General features: G+C 52.1%; 1 protein-coding gene across 1 annotated transcript in view; it reads right to left on the bottom strand.

The window, feature by feature from the left end:
- Positions 1–4250, bottom strand: part of LOC123758865 (protein trapped in endoderm-1) — a 294922-nt gene extending 290672 nt beyond the window's left edge. The window contains exon 1 of the mRNA XM_069328844.1: positions 2633–4250. The gene's annotated coding sequence lies outside the window, so the exon portion shown is untranslated. The remainder of the gene's footprint in view (positions 1–2632) is intronic.
- Between the last annotated feature and the right edge of the window lie 18250 nt (positions 4251–22500).

The raw sequence follows: 22500 nt of genomic DNA, 5'->3' as shown, positions 1-22500 counted from the left end.
CTGCCTCGTATGGACAGGGGCTGCCTCGATCGTATGCAATGGACCTGTTTTCTATGGATAGGAGCTGCCTTATATGAGAAATCTTTATAGCAATATACATTCTATAACAATAAACAATGTCTGTTTATATGAAATAAACACACAGAAATTTGCATATCTCTGCTTGGTTATCTTCTCTCTCAACTGGCCCCCTCCCTAACCTACCCTGTTATCTGTTCACTTATCTACACCCTGGCCTTCACCTCTTTTCAATCCTTTGACCTTCATTCCTGTCCAACACCCTGATTTTAACATAGCATTGTGAGAAATAACTAAGAAGTCAACACAGACTAACACAATGCCAGAGTGGCATTGCTACAAAGAAAGTCCCCCCGTCAAAATTTTCAGTTTTCTGTGATACCGCAACTAAATGAATCATAGCGGTAACTATGCTATTGACTATTCAGCACATTTTATCTGAATGTCTTGAAACCCAATAGTACTTAAGGTGATCAATATACATCTGTGATGAGCCAGTTACATATTGTTTAATTGATTACATATGTACCCCGCACCCATCCAGTGGGCGGCTGTAAGCTTCACACCAATCTAGTGGGCGGCAGGGGGACCTCACACCCATTTAGTGGGCGGCGTTGAAAAGTTTACAAAGGTGCAGATGCATTACAGACAATAAGCAAACTTTGGAGGTTTTGCCATCATTTCTGGCATTACGTCATTTTGAATCAAATCCACATTATTTTTTTTTAACATTTGTAATAAACTCATTTCTGAATTCTAAGATTTTTTTCACATTAAGTTTCGGACCTGCTGACATTTGCTTAATTACTTAATAACTGTGTGAAACAAAATCTGTTATAAGAACGTCAAACAATGAGATTTCGGGGACAGGCAGCCTGTGTACATATATATACGTTAGGCTTGTATAGAGGTTCTCCAACCCTTACCCCTAAGGTCGAATTACTGAACCTCCTCAGGATGTAACCCCACAACATCTGACTAGCCCCTGGAGTACCTATTTACTACGAGGTGAACAGAGGCATTAGGTGAAAGGAATCGTGCCCAACCATTTCTGTCCCGCCTGGGATTTCCAATTGTGCGTTGAGAACGAAGCCTACTGCACTACCGAGAATTCTAGGTCCAAACACGTCAGAAATCAAATAATTTTTGTTTTCCAATGAATTAGGTATCATGTGTTGCATAAGTATATTGTATTGCGCATGCATATTGTATTGAATAATGTATTGCATAAGTGTATTGTATTGCATAAGTATATTGCGCAAGAATATTGCTGCATGATTGTGCCCAGCTTAAAATGAATTCTTGCTGTAGTATTGCTCAGTAGTCAGCTTAGCTTAGTTTGCGTTAGCTTATGTAAAGTTGAGTTCGATTTCGTATGGTTAGTTTAACTTAGGATGGGTTTGTTTAGGTTAAGTTAGATTATGTTGGGCTTAGTTCGGTTAGATTGGATATGGTTAGTTTAGCTTAGGCTTTCCTGCTGTAAGGTAGGTCGACTAGACAAGATTCAGACAAGTTAAGATAAATTAACATAGATTAAGTTTGGCTAAGTTAAGTTAGGCTAAGAAGAAATAAATTTCTAATGCTATTTTGAACAGCATTTGTCACTACAGGCAAAAATCACAACACTTTTCAAGTAACTTCACAGGTTACCCTGTAAATTATATTCCCAAACATCCCCAGTTTTCTAACTGTAGGTAGTAACTGAGTGAGTGTAACCTATCCACCTCTGCCCACTGGATGGGGGCGGTGTAACCTATCCACCGCTGCCCACTGGATGGGGGGCGGTGTAACCTATCCACCGCTGCCCACTGGAAGGGGGACTGTCTAACCTATCCATCGCTGCCCACTGGATGGGGGGCGGTGTAACCTATCCACCCCAGCCCACTGGATGGGGGGCGGTGTAACCTATCCACCCCTGCCCACTGGATGGGGGGCTGTCTAACCTATCCATCGCTGCCCACTGGATGGGGGGCGGTGTAACCTATCCACCCCTGCCCACTGGATGGGGGAGGGGCGGTGTAACCTATCCACCGCTGCCCGCTGGATGGGGGGCGGTGTAACCTATTCACCGCTGCCCACTGGATGGGGGGCTGTCTAACCTATCCATCGCTGCCCACTGGATGGGGGGCGGTGTAACCTATCCACCGCTGCCCACTGGATGGGGGGCTGTCTAACCTATCCATCGCTGCCCACTGGATGGGGGGCGGTGTAACCTATCCACCGCTGCCCACTGGAAGGGGGGCTGTCTAACCTATCCATCGCTGCCCACTGGATGGGGGGCGGTGTAACCTATCCACCGCTGCCCACTGGATGGGGGCGGTGTGCAGGACAATCATATCAATTGTGACACTAGGCTCTCCACATATGTCAGTTCCTTAATTTAGAAACTGTACTTGTGGTCGGCCTCGAGCTTATTGTTGATGTGACGATGTGCATTGAATTTTGTAACTAGCTCATCAAGATTGTAACTTGCTTAGCTACATGAATTATGGGGTTCAGTCCCTGAGCCCATTATGTACCTCTGTAACCCTTTCCACTATCGCACACACGATGGGTATGGGGTGCATAATAAATTAATTAAACTTAAAAACAAACTTTTATGCTGTAACCTTACATTATCCTCCACCCAGACACTGCTGTACCTCACAGGCTGACACTGTATTCACTTACTGAAAACCCACCGACTGCCTTAATGAGTACAGCCAAGATCCTGTATCCGGGCTCAGTTACCAAGATACTTCAGATGGAATTCTTTAACGAGGTCTTTAGGATCAAATTAAGACTCGTGAAGCATTGTGGGAGGACTCTGGAGGCCCCGGGTCGTCGATATATATAGACGTGGCATTACATCTATATATATCACGTCTATGTGTATGTGTGTGTGTATGTATGTATGTATGTATGTATGTATGTATGTATGTATGTATGTATGTATGTATGTATGTATGTATGTATGTATGTATGTATGTATGTATGTATGTATGTATGTATGTATGTATGTATATATGTATGTATGTATGTATGTATGTATGTATGTATGTATGTATGTATGTATGTATGTATGTATGTATGTATGTATGTATGTATGTATGTATGTATGTATGTATAAATAATATTCTCAGTAACCCCTGTAAACTGAACCCGTTAGTCCTACGCAACGTGACGTAATCTTAACTGGTCACTAGGTACTAATTTCTATAATATTTCCAATTATAGCAAAACAAATATAGACTCTTAAACACATATTATCATCACAGGCACAACACGAAGCGTTTTATTTCCCCTTATTTTGATCGTCATCATGACTGCAACTGTTTGTTTGTTGGTCTTGAATGTTGCAAACTGTGGTTTCCAGATTGCTAGCGCGTCTTACTAACTTTCTTCCCACACTTACTTCCCAGAGGTTATAATCTTGTAACTTGTTTCACCATTGTCCTACCGAGAACTTACGGTAATTGGGGTTTTGTATATGGTACAACTCAGACTCACGACCCCTGGCAACCCGTGCGCTCCAGCTGGGAGTGTGGTTGCCATACACCGCCCGGGATTAATGATGTCATTATGTGCTAAATTCTCATTAAAGAAGCATTTTCTATGCTTGAAGCTATTCTAATTATAAAACTATAGTTGTAATTTTAATCCTTATTGGAAGGGAAAAGATTAATATAGTTCAGATTAAGCAAAATAATCCCATATTAATTTACTTGCATGAGATACTTGGCATGGATCATAGGGTTCCCGCTCTTAAGAAATGACGTCACTTTGTGGCCGCGTTCCAAGAATGGATGAGTAACGTTAGAGTACGTTGCCAATTTTCCAAAAAATTATTAATTAATTTTGAGAAGTAAAACAAATTTGTTAGATTAATTATATTTAGTGAATTGCACGTTTATTTCAAAGTTTCAAAAATTTATTTAAGAACATATTTCCTTAAATTATTTAGGATGATTTAATGCTTTTAGATATTTGACCAACAGGCACTGATCGTAACGTTAGCGTAGTGAAAGTGAAGCTCAACAATGTCAAGTATTCAGTGACTAGGATTCATTTAACTGAAACTAACGCAATTCCGATTATGCACAATAGTTAAGCTCCGACGTCTGATTAACATTATTGACAAAAATGTAAGAGAAATGAAAAAAAAACAAGTTTCGCTCGTAGTACGTCTGGCAACTCAGTTCATTCATAGTTCACTCGATGCCCCGAGGCGGAGTGATGGCGGTGGGGATCCCTCGTTGTAGTGGGGGTGATGGGGGTGTGGGGAGGGGGAGATAGTGACTCCTCATTTGGTTGGCTCCTCCCCGGTGATGGTGGGGGAGTGGTTGGGGGTTTGGGAGGTGATTGGGAGGGGGGGGGGGGGGGTATGTGAGAGTGGTTCATTCATAAAATCAAGCCTGGGCTGGAAAACGTGTCGTACTGCACGTGACTCATAATAACACACCCCCGCCGCCTCCTCGATCGCGTTAGTCACTCTTCGTCATAACGCTTCCGGGAACGTACTGAGATCTTCCCACAGATATTGACCATATATGGCCGTTACGGCAGGAACATGCGGCGGTGATGTGTAACGGAGCTGACCTGTCCAGTGACGAGCTAGTTATGGCCAGTCATAGGCAGGCGTGGCTTACCAAGGCCATCATACTATGGCTTACTGACCAGCCACCAAGTATACTTTACTCTTTAGTCCAGGACAAAAGTATGCTCTCAGCATATGCTCACCGCCAAGGTTAGGTGCCCAGTGAATATATTTCTCTCAGTCATTTTGTAATTTCGGTCTAGGATTTTAGACAAAATCAAAAAGATTTTAGACAATGTCTATAAGTTGTTAGACAAAACCCTTTTAGACAGTTCCACACACATATATCCTATAAGAAACAAACTTAATCCATCATACAACTGAACACGAGAGATGAGGATCATGACTGTATTTTTAACCAAATCCACGAAACACAATCCCCCCCACCACCACCACCACCCCCCCCCCCTCCCCACCCACACAGAGTCACTAAAAACTTCATTAAAACTATTCCAATGGCACTATAATAATGCTCCGGAGTATGACAACAAATTGTGTTGTGTGTATTAAACGTGTTGGTCATGAGTCCAACACCAAGGAGAATCCCGGTCAAAATCTCTCGATGTTTATACACTGACAGTTTAGTCCCGGACTCGTTCAGGACGAAAGCATACTCGCTGGTTGGTCAGTATAAGCCTGTGAGGAGGTCTTAATTAAGACCTCCTCACAATAAGCTGTTGAGGAAGTCTTAATAACCGTACTGAGGTAGACAGGTCTTAATGTCCTCTATTGGTTGACAGGTCTTATAATAACCTCTCTGGTGGTTGACAGGTCTTATAATAACCTCTCTGGTGGTTGACAGGTCTTATAATAACCTCTCTGGTGGTTGACAGGCTTTAATAACCCTCCAGAGGTTGACAGACCTTAATAACCCTCCAGAGGTTGACAGACCTTAATAACCCTCTAGAGGTTAACAGACCTTAATAACCTTCCAGAGGTTGACAGACCTTAATAACCCTCCAGAGGTTATTAAGTACTGGAGCAAGTATAGCACCCTAGGGGACTGTACTGGAGCAAGCACAGTACCCTGGGGGGACTGTACTGGAGCAAGCACAGTAACCTGGGGGGACTGTACTGGAGCAAGCACAGTACCCTGGGGGGACTGTACTGGAGCAAGCACAGTACCCTGGGGGACTGTACTGGAGCAAGCACGGTACCCTGGGGGGACTGTACTGGAGCAAGCACAGTACCCTGGGGGGGACTGTACTGGAGCAAGCACAGTACCCTGGGGGGGACTGTACTGGAGCAAGCACAGTACCCTGAGGGGACTGTACTGGAGCAAGCACAGTACCCTGAGGGGACTGTACTGGAGCAAGCACGGTACCCTGGGGGACTGTACTGGAGCAAGCACAGTACCCTGGGGGACTGTACTGGAGCAAGCACAGTACCCTGAGGGGACTGTACTGGAGCAAGCACGGTACCCTGGGGGACTGTACTGGAGCAAGCACAGTACCCTGGGGGACTGTACTGGAGCAAGCACAGTACCCTGGGGGACTGTACTGGAGCAAGCACGGTACCCTGGGGGACTGTACTGGAGCAAACACAGTACCCTGGGGGACTGTACTGGAGCAAGCACAGTACCCTGGGGGGACTGTACTGGAGCAAGCACAGTACCCTGGGGGGACTGTACTGGAGCAAGCACAGTACCCTGGGGGACTGTACTGGAGCAAGCACAGTACCCTGGGGGGACTGTACTAGAGCAAGCACAGTACCCTGGGGGGACTGTACTGGAGCAAGCACAGTACCCTGGGGGGACTGTACTGGAGCAAGCACAGTACCCTGGGGGACTGTACTGGAGCAAGCACGGTACCCTGGGGGGACTGTACTGGAGCAAGCACAGTACCCTGGGGGGGACTGTACTGGAGCAAGCACAGTACCCGGGGGGACTGTACTGGAGCAAGCACAGTACCCTGAGGGGACTGTACTGGAGCAAGCACGGTACCCTGGGGGACTGTACTGGAGCAAGCACAGTACCCTGGGGGACTGTACTGGAGCAAGCACAGTACCCTGAGGGGACTGTACTGGAGCAAGCACGGTACCCTGGGGGACTGTACTGGAGCAAGCACAGTACCCTGGGGGACTGTACTGGAGCAAGCACAGTACCCTGGGGGACTGTACTGGAGCAAGCACAGTACCCTGGGGGACTGTGCTCCTCACGGTCGATGGTCCAGATTTTATTTTGTTGACTATTACACTTTTGGTGTTAGTCAAATTTTTAAAATTTAAAACAATTTTTCAACTTTTACTTGAGGACTCCAGGCACCCACGGGGGGCACGTGACTGTTCTCCTGGCACCCACGGGGGGCACGTGACTGTTCTCCTGGCACCCACGGGGGGCACGTGACTGTTCTCCTGGCACCCACGGGGGGCACGTGACTGTTTTCCTGGCACCCACGGGGGGCACGTGACTGTTCTCCTGGCACCCACGGGGGGCACGTGACTGTTCTCCTGGCACCCACGGGGGGCACGTGACTGTTCTCCTGGCACCCACGGGGGGCACGTGACTGTTCTCCTGGCACCCACGGGGGGCAGGTGACTGTTCTCCTGGCACCCACGGGGGCAGGTGACTGTTCTCCTGGCACCCACGGGGGGCAGGTGACTGTTCTCCTGGCACCCACGGGGGGCAGGTGACTGTTCTCCTGGCACCCACGGGGGGCAGGTGACTGTTCTCCTGGCACCCACGGGGGCAGGTGACTGTTCTCCTGGCACCCACGGGGGGCAGGTGACTGTTCTCCTGGCACCCACAGGGGGCAGGTGACTGTTCTCCTGGCACCCACGGGGGGCAGGTGACTGTTCTCCTGGCACCCACGGGGGGCAGGTGACTGTTCTCCTGGCACCCACGGGGGGCAGGTGACTGTTCTCCTGGCTCCCACGGGGGGCAGGTGACTGTACTCCTGGCACCCACGGGGGGCAGGTGACTGTTCTCCTGGCACCCACGGGGGGCAGGTGACTGTTCTCCTGGCACCCACGGGGGGCAGGTGACTGTTCTCCTGGCACCCACGGGGGGCAGGTGACTGTTCTCCTGGCACCCACGGGGGGCACGTGACTGTTCTCCTGGCACCCACGGGGGGCAGGTGACTGTACTCCTGGCACCCACGGGGGGCAGGTGACTGTTCTCCTGGCACCCACGGGGGGCAGATGACTGTTCTCCTGGCACCCACGGGGGGCAGGTGACTGTTCTCCTGGCACCCACGGGGGCAGGTGACTGTTCTCCTGGCACCCACGGGGGGCAGGTGACTGTTCTCCTGGCACCCACGGGGGGCAGGTGACTGTTCTCCTGGCACCCACGGGGGGCAGGTGACTGTTCTCCTGGCACCCACGGGGGGCAGGTGACTGTTCTCCTGGCACCCACGGGGGGCAGGTGACTGTTCTCCTGGCACCCACGGGGGGCACGTGACTGTTCTCCTGGCACCCACGGGGGCAGGTGACTGTTCTCCTGGCACCCACGGGGGGCAGGTGACTGTTCTCCTGGCACCCACGGGGGGCACGTGACTGTTCTCCTGGCACCCACGGGGGGCAGGTGACTGTTCTCCTGGCACCCACGGGGGGCAGATGACTGTTCTCCTGGCACCCACGGGGGCAGGTGACTGTTCTCCTGGCACCCACGGGGGCAGGTGACTGTTCTCCTGGCACCCACGGGGGCAGGTGACTGTTCTCCTGGCACCCAAGGGGGCAGGTGACTGTTCTCCTGGCACCCACGGGGGCAGGTGACTGTTCTCCTGGCACCCACGGGGGCAGGTGACTGTTCTCCTGGCACCCACGGGGGCAGGTGACTGTTCTCCTGGCACCCACGGGGGCAGGTGACTGTTCTCCTGGCACCCACGGGGGGCAGGTGACTGTTCTCCTGGCACCCACGGGGGGCAGGTGACTGTTCTCCTGGCACCCACGGGGGGCAGGTGACTGTTCTCCTGGCACCCACGGGGGGCAGGTGACTGTTCTCCTGGCACCCACGGGGGGCAGGTGACTGTTCTCCTGGCACCCACGGGGGGCAGGTGACTGTTCTCCTGGCACCCACGGGGGGCAGGTGACTGTTCTCCTGGCACCCACGGGGGGCAGGTGACTGTTCTCCTGGCACCCACGGGGGGCAGGTGACTGTTCTCCTGGCACCCACGGGGGGCAAGTGACTGTTCTCCTGGCACCCACGGGGGGCAGGTGACTGTACTCCTGGCACCCACGGGGGGCAGGTGACTGTTCTCCTGGCACCCACGGGGGGCAGATGACTGTTCTCCTGGCACCCACGGGGGCAGGTGACTGTTCTCCTGGCACCCACGGGGGCAGGTGACTGTTCTCCTGGCACCCACGGGGGGCAGGTGACTGTTCTCCTGGCACCCACGGGGGGCAGGTGACTGTTCTCCTCGCACCCACGGGGGCAGGTGACTGTTCTCCTGGCACCCACGGGGGCAGGTGACTGTTCTCCTGGCACCCACGGGGGCAGGTGACTGTTCTCCTGGCACCCACGGGGGCAGGTGACTGTTCTCCTGGCACCCAAGGGGGCAGGTGACTGTTCTCCTGGCACCCACGGGGGCAGGTGACTGTTCTCCTGGCACCCACGGGGGCAGGTGACTGTTCTCCTGGCACCCACGGGGGCAGGTGACTGTTCTCCTGGCACCCACGGGGGCAGGTGACTGTTCTCCTGGCACCCACGGGGGGCAGGTGACTGTTCTCCTGGCACCCACGGGGGGCAGGTGACTGTTCTCCTGGCACCCACGGGGGGCACGTGACTGTTCTCCTGGCACCCACGGGGGGCAGGTGACTGTTCTCCTGGCACCCACGGGGGGCACGTGACTGTTCTCCTGGCACCCACGGGGGGCAGGTGACTGTACTCCTGGCACCCTCGGGGGCAGGTGACTGTACTCCTGGCACCCACGGGGGGCACGTGACTGTTCTCCTGGCACCCACGGGGGGCACGTGACTGTTCTCCTGGCACCCACGGGGGGCACGTGACTGTTCTCCTGGCACCCACGGGGGGCACGTGACTGTTCTCCTGGCACCCACGGGGGCAGGTGACTGTACTCCAGGCACCCACGGGAGCAGGTGACTGTACTCCTGGCACCCACGGGGGCAGGTGACTGTTCTCCTGGCACCCACGGGGGGCACGTGACTGTTCTCCTGGCACCCACGGGGGGCACGTGACTGTTCTCCTGGCACCCACGGGGGCAGGTGACTGTACTCCAGGCACCCACGGGGGCAGGTGACTGTACTCCTGGCACCCACGGGGGCAGGTGACTGTTCTCCTGGCACCCACGGGGGCAGGTGACTGTACTCCTGGCACCCACGGGGGCAGGTGACTGTTCTCCTGGCACCCACGGGGGCAGGTGACTGTACTCCTGGCACCCACGGGGGCAGGTGACTGTACTCCTGGCACCCACGGGGGCAGGTGACTGTTCTCCTGGCACCCACGGGGGCAGGTGACTGTACTCCTGGCACCCACGGGGGCAGGTGACTGTTCTCCTGGCACCCACGGGGGCAGGTGACTGTACTCCTGGCACCCACGGGGGCAGGTGACTGTACTCCTGGCACCCACGGGGGCAGGTGACTGTACTCCTGGCACCCACGGGGGCAGGTGACTGTACTCCAGGCACCCACGGGGGCAGGTGACTGTACTCCAGGCACCCACGGGGGCAGGTGACTGTACTCCTGGCACCCACGGGGGCAGGTGACTGTACTCCAGGCACCCACGGGGGCAGGTGACTGTACTCCTGGCACCCACGGGGGCAGGTGACTGTACTCCTGGCACCCACGGGGGCAGGTGACTGTACTCCTGGCACCCACGGGGGCAGGTGACTGTACTCCAGGCACCCACGGGGGCACGTGACTGTTCTCCTGGCACCCATGGGGGCAGGTGACTGTACTCCAGGCACCCACGGGGGCACGTGACTGTTCTCCTGGCACCCACGGGGGCAGGTGACTGTACTCCTGGCACCCACGGGGGCAGGTGACTGTACTCCAGGCACCCACGGGGGCACGTGACTGTTCTCCTGGCACCCACGGGGGCAAGTGACTGTACTCCTGGCACCCACGGGGGCACGTGACCGTTCTCCTGGCACCCACGGGGGCAGGTGACTGTACTCCTGGCACCCACGGGGGCACGTGACCGTTCTCCTGGCACCCACGGGGGCAGGTGACTGTACTCCTGGCACCCACGGGGGCACGTGACTGTTCTCCTGGCACCCACGGGGGCAGGTGACTGTTCTCCTGGCACCCACGGGGGCAGGTGACTGTACTCCTTCACCCACGGGGGCAGGTGACTGTACTCCTGGCACCCTCGGGGGCAGGTGACTGTACTCCTGGCACCCACGGAGGGCACGTGACTGTTCTCCTGGCACCCACGGGGGGCACGTGACTGTTCTCCTGGCACCCACGGGGGGCACGTGACTGTTCTCCTGGCACCCACGGGGGGCACGTGACTGTTCTCCTGGCACCCACGGGGGGCACGTGACTGTTCTCCTGGCACCCACGGGGGCAGGTGACTGTACTCCTGGCACCCACGGGGGCAGGTGACTGTACTCCTGGCACCCACGGGGGCAGGTGACTGTACTCCTGGCACCCACGGCGGCAGGTGACTGTACTCCTGGCACCCACGGGGGCAGGTGACTGTTCTCCTGGCACCCACGGGGGGCACGTGACTGTTCTCCTGGCACCCACGGGGGGCAGGCAGGTGACTGTACTCCTGGCACCCACGGGGGCAGGTGACTTTACTCCTGTCACCCACGGGGGCTGATGACTGTACTCCTGGCACCCACGGGGGCAGGTGACTGTATTCCAGGCACCCACGGGGGCAGGTGATTGTACTCCTGGCACCCACGGGGGCAGGTGACTGTACTCCTGGCACCCACGGGGGCAGGTGACCGTCCTCCTGGCACCCACAGGGGCAGATGACTGTACTCCTGGCACCCACAGGGGTAGGTGACTGTACTCCTGGCACCCACAGGGGCAGGCAGGTGACTGTACTCCTGGCACCCACGGGGGCAGGTGACTGTACTCCTAGCACCCACAGGGGCAGGCAGGTGACTGTACTCCTGGCACCCACGGGAGCAGGTGACTGTACTCCTGGCACCCACAGGGGCAGGTGACTGTACTCCTGGCACCCACAGGGGCAGGCAGGTGACTGTATTCCTGGCACCCACGGGGGCAGGTGACTGTACTCCTGGCACCCACAGGGGCAGGCAGGTGGCTGTACTCCTGGCACCCACGGGGGCAGGTAACTGTACTCCTGGCACCCACGGGGGCAGGTGACTGTACTCCAGGCACCCACGGGGGCAGGTGACTGTACTCCAGGCACCCACGGGGTCAGGTGACTGTTCTCCAGGCACCCACGGGGGCAGGTGACTGTACTCCTGGCACCCACGGGAACAGGTGACTGTACTCCAGGCACCCACGGGGACAGGTGACTGTACTCCTGGCACCCACAGGGGCAGGTGACTGTACTCCTGGCACCCACGGGGGCAGGTGACTGTACTCCTGGCACCCACGGGGGCAGATGACTGTACTCCTGGCACCCACGGGGGCAGGTGACTGTATTCCAGGCACCCACGGGGGCAGGTGATTGTACTCCTGGCACCCACGGGGGCAGGTGACTGTACTCCTGGCACCCACGGGGGCAGGTGACCGTCCTCCTGGCACCCACAGGGGCAGATGACTGTACTCCTGGCACCCACAGGAGTAGGTGACTGTACTCCTGGCACCCACAGGGGCAGGCAGGTGACTGTACTCCTGGCACCCACGGGGGCAGGTGACTGTACTCCTGGCACCCACAGGGGCAGGCAGGTGACTGTACTCCTGGCACCCACGGGAGCAGGTGACTGTACTCCTGGCACCCACAGGGGCAGGTGACTGTACTCCTGGCACCCACAGGGACAGGCAGGTGACTGTATTCCTGGCACCCACGGGGGCAGGTGACTGTACTCCTGGCACCCACAGGGGCAGGCAGGTGACTGTACTCCTGGCACCCACGGGGGCAGGTAACTATACTCCTGGCACCCACGGGGGCAGGTGACTGTACTCCAGGCACCCACGGGGGCAGGTGACTGTACTCCTGGCACCCACGGGGGCAGGTGACTGTACTCCAGGCACCCACGGGGGCAGGTGACTGTACTCCAGGCACCCACGGGGGCAGGTGACTGTACTCCTGGCACCCACGGGGGCAGGTGACTGTACTCCAGGCACCCACGGGGGCAGGTGACTGTACTCCTGGCACCCACGGGGGCAGGTGACTGTACTCCTGGCACCCACGGGGGCAGGTGACTGTACTCCTGGCACCCACGGGGGCAGGTGACTGTACTCCAGGCACCCACGGGGGCACGTGACTGTTCTCCTGGCACCCACGGGGGCAGGTGACTGTACTCCAGGCACCCACGGGGGCACGTGACTGTTCTCCTGGCACCCACGGGGGCAGGTGACTGTACTCCTGGCACCCACGGGGGCAGGTGACTGTACTCCAGGCACCCACGGGGGCACGTGACTGTTCTCCTGGCACCCACGGGGGCAAGTGACTGTACTCCTGGCACCCACGGGGGCACGTGACCGTTCTCCTGGCACCCACGGGGGCAGGTGACTGTACTCCTGGCACCCACGGGGGCACGTGACCGTTCTCCTGGCACCCACGGGGGCAGGTGACTGTACTCCTGGCACCCACGGGGGCACGTGACTGTTCTCCTGGCACCCACGGGGGCAGGTGACTGTTCTCCTGGCACCCACGGGGGCAGGTGACTGTACTCCTTCACCCACGGGGGCAGGTGACTGTACTCCTGGCACCCTCGGGGGCAGGTGACTGTACTCCTGGCACCCACGGGGGGCACGTGACTGTTCTCCTGGCACCCACGGGGGGCACGTGACTGTTCTCCTGGCACCCACGGGGGGCACGTGACTGTTCTCCTGGCACCCACGGGGGGCACGTGACTGTTCTCCTGGCACCCACGGGGGGCACGTGACTGTTCTCCTGGCACCCACGGGGGCAGGTGACTGTACTCCTGGCACCCACGGGGGCAGGTGACTGTACTCCTGGCACCCACGGGGGCAGGTGACTGTACTCCTGGCACCCACGGCGGCAGGTGACTGTACTCCTGGCACCCACGGGGGCAGGTGACTGTTCTCCTGGCACCCACGGGGGGCACGTGACTGTTCTCCTGGCACCCACGGGGGGCAGGCAGGTGACTGTACTCCTGGCACCCACGGGGGCAGGTGACTTTACTCCTGTCACCCACGGGGGCAGATGACTGTACTCCTGGCACCCACGGGGGCAGGTGACTGTATTCCAGGCACCCACGGGGGCAGGTGATTGTACTCCTGGCACCCACGGGGGCAGGTGACTGTACTCCTGGCACCCACGGGGGCAGGTGACCGTCCTCCTGGCACCCACAGGGGCAGATGACTGTACTCCTGGCACCCACAGGGGTAGGTGACTGTACTCCTGGCACCCACAGGGGCAGGCAGGTGACTGTACTCCTGGCACCCACGGGGGCAGGTGACTGTACTCCTAGCACCCACAGGGGCAGGCAGGTGACTGTACTCCTGGCACCCACGGGAGCAGGTGACTGTACTCCTGGCACCCACAGGGGCAGGTGACTGTACTCCTGGCACCCACAGGGGCAGGCAGGTGACTGTATTCCTGGCACCCACGGGGGCAGGTGACTGTACTCCTGGCACCCACAGGGGCAGGCAGGTGACTGTACTCCTGGCACCCACGGGGGCAGGTAACTGTACTCCTGGCACCCACGGGGGCAGGTGACTGTACTCCAGGCACCCACGGGGGCAGGTGACTGTACTCCAGGCACCCACGGGGTCAGGTGACTGTTCTCCAGGCACCCACGGGGGCAGGTGACTGTACTCCTGGCACCCACGGGGACAGGTGACTGTACTCCAGGCACCCACGGGGACAGGTGACTGTACTCCTGGCACCCACAGGGGCAGGTGACTGTACTCCTGGCACCCACGGGGGCAGGTGACTGTACTCCTGGCACCCACGGGGGCAGATGACTGTACTCCTGGCACCCACGGGGGCAGGTGACTGTATTCCAGGCACCCACGGGGGCAGGTGATTGTACTCCTGGCACCCACGGGGGCAGGTGACTGTACTCCTGGCACCCACGGGGGCAGGTGACCGTCCTCCTGGCACCCACAGGGGCAGATGACTGTACTCCTGGCACCCACAGGAGTAGGTGACTGTACTCCTGGCACCCACAGGGGCAGGCAGGTGACTGTACTCCTGGCACCCACGGGGGCAGGTGACTGTACTCCTGGCACCCACAGGGGCAGGCAGGTGACTGTACTCCTGGCACCCACGGGAGCAGGTGACTGTACTCCTGGCACCCACAGGGGCAGGTGACTGTACTCCTGGCACCCACAGGGACAGGCAGGTGACTGTATTCCTGGCACCCACGGGGGCAGGTGACTGTACTCCTGGCACCCACAGGGGCAGGCAGGTGACTGTACTCCTGGCACCCACGGGGGCAGGTAACTATACTCCTGGCACCCACGGGGGCAGGTGACTGTACTCCAGTCACCCACGGGGGCAGGTGACTGTACTCCTGGCACCCACAGGGGCAGGCAGGTGACTGTACTCCAGGCACCCACGGGGGCAGGTGACTGTACTCCTGGCACCCACGGGGGCAGGTGACTGTACTCCAGGCACCCACGGGGACAGGTGACTGTACTCCTGGCACCCACGGGGGCAGGTGACTGTACTCCTGGCACCCACAGGGGCAGGTGACTGTACTCCTGGCACCCACGGGGACAGGTGACTGTACTCCAGGCACCCACGGGGGCAGGTGACTGTACTCCTGGCACCCACAGGGGCAGGTGACTGTACTCGTCGACTACACTCGAATTTCACTTATTTTTTTCCTAGGAAGGCAAAAAGTCGGATGGTATATTGTTTATACCTAAATTAGGTATTAGGTTTTAAGGTATTAGGTAGGTATATTGTTTATGGTATATACGTTAGGTTAGCTTGCAGTAGGTTACATAAGGTTGGATTAGATTAGGGTAGGTTAAGTTAGGTTATGTTGGGATATGTTAGGTTTAGTTAGGTCAGGTTAGGCTAGGTAAAATTAGCTTAGATTACGTTAGGCTGACAAAGGTTAGGTTAGGTTATATTAGGATAAGTTAGATTAGGTTCAGATTGGTTATGTTAGGTTAGGTTAGATTATGTTACAAAAGTTAGGTGAGGTGCTTACATTAGGTTGGGCTAGGTTCTGGTAGGGTAGGTTAGGTTAGGTTAAGTTAGGTTGTGTTATGTTTGGTTAGATTAGGTAAAGTTAGGTTAAGTTAGGTTAGAGTAGGTTAAGTTACGTCATGTTAGGTAAAATTAGGTTAAGTTAGGATAGGTTAGATTAGGTTGGGCTAAGTTAGGTTAGGTTAATTTGGACTAGGTTAGGTTAATTTGGACTTCTTGATTATCTTGAGATTATCTTGAGATGATTTCGGGGCTTTAGTGTCCCCGCGGCCCGGTCCTAGACCAGGCCTCCACCCCCAGGAAGCAGCCCGTGACAGCTGACTAACTCCCAGGTACCTATTTACTGCTAGGTAACAGGGGCATTCAGGGTGAAAGAAACTTTGCCCATTTGTTTCTGCCTCGTGCGGGAATCGAACCCGCGCCACAGAATTACGAGTCCTGCGCGCTATCCACCAGGCTACGAGGCCCCCCTCGGTTAGGTTAGGTTAATTTAGGTTATGTTGTTCGGTAAGGTCGTTATGTTAGGTTATTTCAATTTGCGTTGGGTTCGGTTGTATTACGCTAGCTTAGGTTAGGTTAGATAAGGTTAGTTTAGGTTAGGTTAGGATAAGTTAGGTTAGGTTAAGTTAGGTTAGGTTATGTTAGGTTACGTTAGATTACATTAGGTTAAGTTAGGTTAGATTAGGTTAGGTTACTTTAGGTTAGTTTATGTTAGGTTAGGTTAGGTTAAATTAGGTTAGGGTAGGTTAGGTTAAATTAGGTTAGGGTAGGTTAGGTTAAATTAGGTTAGGGTAGGTTAATTTAGGTAAGTTTAGGTTAGGTTAGGTTAGGTTAGGTTAGGTTAGGTTGGGTTAAGTTAGGTTAAGTTAGGTTAGGTTAGGTTAGGTTAGGTTAAGTTAGGTTAGGTTAGGTTAGGTTAGGTTAAGTTAGGTTATGTTAGGTTAGGTTAGGTTAGGTTAAGTTAGGTTATGTTAGGTTAGGTTAGGTTAGGTTAAGTTAGGTTAAGTTAGGTTAGGTTAGGTTAGGTTAAGTTAGGTTAAGTTAGGTTAGGTTAGGTTAAGTTAGGTTATGTTAGGTTAGGTTAGGTTAGGTTAGGTTAAGTTAGGTTAGGTTAGGTTATGTTAGGTTAGGTTAGGTTAAGTTAGGTTAGGTTAGGTTAGGTTAGGTTAGGTTAGGTTAAGTTAGGTTAGGTTAGGTTAGGTTAGGTTAAGTTAGGTTAAGTTAGGTTAGGTTAGGTTAAGTTAGGTCATGTTAGGTTAGGTTAAGTTAGGTTAAGTTAGGTTAGGTTAGGTTAGGTTTGGTTAAGTTAAGTTAGGTTAGGTTAGGTTAGGTTAGGTTAAGTTAGGTTAGGTTAATATGTTTCGGTCAGATTACGTCATCTGGGATGGAACCCACAACAACCGCACAAGTTTCGGGAACTTATTTTTACAGCAAGGTGAACAGGGGTATCAGGTGAAATGAAACGTGTAAAACTATTTTTGTCCCATATGGTTCCAACCCTGGACCCTCGCTTGTGAGTTGAGGACGTAGACCACTGCACCACAGGACCCTAATGAGACTACACAGAACATATTTTCGAGAATTAAGTGAAAATAATACAATTTATCTTGATTTATTTTTTATTTCTAGATTCATCTAGGCATAGAGGGATGTACATGACACAGAAAAAAAAATCACTGGGTTTTGCACCTGGTATAAGTTAAACTAAGTAATACTATCATACATGAGGTGGTATGAACACAGACGCGCTGCGGGATGACCAATCGCAGCACGATTGGTCATATCGCACAATCGTACAATCCTAATCATGGATTAGGTTCAATCCACCGTGTCTTTCTTACTATTCCTGCCTGTCTGGCTTCACCTTATCTCCTAAGACATTTTCAGTCGACATGCGTAACATTATCACAGGTCTCACAAGGAGGCGTTGGCTAGGCTAGTGGTGGGGCATACCTATACAGGCCGTACGTGCATCACTCCGTCATTCTTGTCACACGCTAGACGCACTCTTTGACGTCTGACTGAAGATGTTGTTCTGACGTCTTAGTCGCTAATGCCAGACGTATGGCGTAGGCATTACTGCCAGACGTTATGATGCAGTCGTTACTGCAAGATCTAAGATTCAGTGCTTTCTGCCAGCCTTGAGACATCGCCTGACAGCACCACCACACACACACACACGCTGAAGAGGACCTCACACAAGGGGAAACACAGCACAAAACACGAGACGTCTGACGTAACATGGCTTGTATCACAAAACAAGAAATATACACACACACACATGTATATATATATATATATATATATATATATATATATATATATATATATATATATATATATATATATATATATATATATATATGTGTATATATATATATATATATATGTATATATATATATTTATATATACAATTGCCTATTAACACAAAGTCAAAGTACAGTACCCATTCGTTACAAAATAAAGCGACAAGACGTAAACGCCAATAACAGGAAAAGCGCTACAGCAGACCTAGAGCACCCGGGCGCAGGTCTCCACATACACACACACACACACACGCACACACACACACACACACACACACACACACACACACACACACACAAGCAACAATACTCGTAAGACACATAGACATCACCGGCTTAGCCATCACACACACGTCTCAAAAGCAGAACAAATATCGCCATATATAAAAAAAATAAAAGACAATGGCTATTCTAAAAATATCGAAAGAATAATCATCTTTCGACCATGAGAACGCATGAGGCGTTCTCAACATAGCGGGTATAGTAGGCCGACCCGTAAGATGGCCTGACCGCATGTAAGGCCTACCTATCTCTGTCACTTTCGTATATTTTCATGTGTGAGTTGAACTACTTCTTTCAGGCCCGTTATTGTGACTTATTCACTGCATTCTACTACAACTACAACTGTTACTATCACTAGGACTACAAAAGATTCTAAAGGTGGGTGCGAACCTGCGACTAAGGTATTGCCAGCCGCATACTCTACCACTGAACCATCACCGACGTTGAAAAATAAAACTTCACAACTGGATTTCTACAGAAATCACAGGAAGTCTGGAGGTCCCTCCTGAAGCCTGTCTAAGTCTTACGTAAGATCCCCCAAGCATTCAGGTTCAGGGTAAAGTAGTTCAGACTTTAACTACTTTGAACAAACTTGAACTACTTTACTCCTTCTCCCGAGTGCTTGGGGATCAGACGTAACATTTGGACAGGCTTCAGGAGGTGCCTCCAGACTACCTGTGATTTCTGTAGAAATCCAGTTGTGAAGCTTTTGTTTCAGCATCGGCGATGGTTCAATGGTAGAGTGCAACCCGCTCTCGCACAAGACAGTACATATATGACTTATTGCTTATAGTCACTATTTGGCTGATTAATAAGTACATATATGGTATACGCTACGTTATATTTTATTTTTAAGGTACAAACTCTTCCTATAGATTTACTAAACACCAGTTTTATTATTAGGAATTTCTTTTTCAGCTTTATTAAACAATAGAGATTTTATACAATATTTGACAATATCCTGAGTTACTTTACAATTTATTTAAATATTTTGCTTTTGTTTTATTATTTTTATAAAACTGTAATATCAATATAGGTATAACTTAAGTACTAATTGTAATTAAGAAGCAATAAGATCTTAACATACTAAGAAGGTTAGGTTAGGTCGGTGTTTTCTATTCAGCTTTTCAAGGTAAACTAAAATATTCACCATAAATTAGTATGTCACATATGCACTTATTAATAAGCCAATATTGACTATAAGCAAATGCGAGAACGGGTTGCTTGATTGCGGGTTCACGCCCACCTCACAGTTCTAGTGGATTTTTGTATTGGTGTATATCACGTTAGTTTGATGTTCTGTGTGTAACTGTCACTACTGTTAATGAAAACATTTACAGAATTAACCAATACAGATTCAAATTCAAGACAAATATGACTTATTTACAAGTCATATCAATGTAAAAAGAACACCAATAATAAACACTGGTTAAAGATTTCGTGGTATTTTGTATATGTGTTCTCCCATTACACAGGTCACAGGTGTCAAGGGGCACCTGCACACACCTGTACAAGAATTAAACTGCCAGTTTCCTGTTGCGGTCAAGGCCTACTAGACCTATGCTAGCCCTCAGGTAGATTTAGGCAAATATGCGTGTATGTGGTGTGACTAGTGGAGTACAGTACTTAGTAGGTAAGAACTTTGTTGCTTCCAACGCCTCCAGTACTATATAGAGATACAAGCACTCCTCCTACCAAGTTGCCTACATATATATTTTTGCATTCAGAGACAAACAGAAATGTAATTAAAACGTAGTTATTACATTTGAATAAGAAATTGAAGCACATCACACAGTCCTGTTTCAGGCACCCTCTTGTGAGTATATTATTGGCAGACATATGATCGTTATCCTAGTAACCTTATCTTCCTCAGCATCACTCATCTCCCACTAGCTGATCACACCACAGCATCACACATCTTCCACCAGCTGGTCACACCACAGCATCACTCATCTCCCACCAGCTGGTCACACCACAGCATCACTCACCTCCCACCAGCTGATCACACCACAGCATCACTCATCTCCCACCAGCTGGTCACACCACAGCATCACACATCTCCCACCAGCTGGTCACACCACAGCATCACACATCTCCCACCAGCTGGTCACACCACAGCATCACATCATCTCCCACCAGCTGATCACACCACAGCATCACTCATCTCCCACCAGCTGATCACACCACAGCATCACTCATCTCCCACCAGCTGGTCACACCACAGCATCACACATCTCCCACCAGCTGGTCACACCACAGCATCACTCATCTCCCACCAGCTGGTCACACCACAGCAAGACGGTGGTAACGCCCATTCAGAAACAGGTTTATCATAGAGTCACATCAGTGCTCAAACCTTCCCCCTCCCTCCCTCTCCCCCATCCCCTCCCATGTGTAACATGAGAGGAATCAAGAACAACCTCACCTTTGGCACATATTGCGCCTTTGTTTGTCTGACCGACTGTAAATTGACATATTTATGCAGAGAATGTCACAATGACGGGGCTGAAATCAGTAACCCACTCCACACTTATGGAATAGTGACGTGTCGCTCCTGTACGTCCTGGACCCCTAGCAAGTCGTCCTAGACCCCTAGCAAGTTGTCCTGGACCCCTAGCAAGTCGTCCTGGAGCCCTAGCAAGTCGTCCTGGACCCCTAGCAAGTTGTCCTGGACCCCTAGCAAGTCGTCCTGGACCCCTAGCAAGTCGTCCTGGACCCCTAGCAAGTTGTCCTGGACCCCTAGCAAGTCGTCCCGGACCCCTAGCAAGTCGTCCTGGACCCCTAGCAAGTTGTCCTGGACCCCTAGCAAGTCGTCCTGGACCCCTAGCAAGTTGTCCTGGACCCCTAGCAAGTTGTCCTGGACCCCTAGCAAGTCGTCCTGGACCCCTAGCAAGTCGTGACTCTCATTTCATATGCGTGGGGGTTGAATTATTTTATATATATGTACATTTGTAGTTGAAAAAAAAATAGAAACGTGAGAAAATTTGGCACCAAAGTTTAACGAGTGGTGGACTCGTTTAGACCAACGAGACCGTATTGGTTCCGCAGGTGTTTCGTTAGACTCCTCACGGATTGGGTAGGTATTTGAACGCTTGGCATCTCACACACACACATATACACTGACATTCTCGCATCGACACATAATGTACATACAACGAATATATATTATATATATATATATATATATATATATATATATATATATATATATATATATATATATATATATATATATATATATATATATATATATATATATATATATATATATATATATATATATATATATATATATATATATATATATATAACCTATATAAGTATAACCTTGAGAAAAGGATTCAATGTTGTGGTAGTACTGGTTTTAACAGCAACATTGTGCAAGCTTCATGCCAAGAGCCGAAACGGCATTCGAGGAGTTCTTAGACACCCCCTTACAAGTTTCGTATGAAACTCTGCGCTTCCCACGTCGACCCGCCTCCAACCCGAAACTTTTCTCTACATCCTTAACCGGAATGTGAATCGTAATCTCAGACGCCCCAAAAACGGTCAAAATAGAGGCGCAACTGGCCTATTTAGGCCTTCATAACATGCGTATTCTAGCCCACACACACACACACACACACACACACACACACACACACACACACACACATATACATACTTCTAATGTAAGTCGTTGAAGCTGTGAATACAGAGATCATCTGAACGACGTGAGTGCAAGATTCACCTGAAGGAGGAGAAGGACGTACGGGAACACTCACCCTATCTTATCCACAATGAGATTGTAGTAACACATATTCCAGGGGGGGAAAGTGAACCGCAGCCTTGTGGGGGTCACCCCTGGATGAGCGCCTGAGGTGTCTATACATAACTGAACGAGGGTTCAATCCTACCTACCTGGCCCCCTCTCAAGATTTTCTGATTTTGTGTTCATTCCAGATGAGGAGAGGAGCCTCTTCCTAGCCTCAACGACTTATGAGTATCGCAGGTGAACAAGATCAACATCTTATGTTTATAGCAACAAACAAAAGCTACACATTCTTCAACAGATCCAACACGTATTTATCCACCGCCAGAGAGCGCTGCCACATTTTATTACACATCACAAAACAGAACACATAATTTGTACCAATGAAAAGAA

This window comes from Procambarus clarkii, chromosome 22, assembly GCF_040958095.1.
Source record: "Procambarus clarkii isolate CNS0578487 chromosome 22, FALCON_Pclarkii_2.0, whole genome shotgun sequence".
In the NCBI taxonomy this organism is placed as follows: domain Eukaryota; kingdom Metazoa; phylum Arthropoda; class Malacostraca; order Decapoda; family Cambaridae; genus Procambarus; species Procambarus clarkii.
The sequence above is the reverse complement of the archived record's forward strand: the minus strand, read 5'-3'. Positions and strand labels throughout refer to the sequence as shown.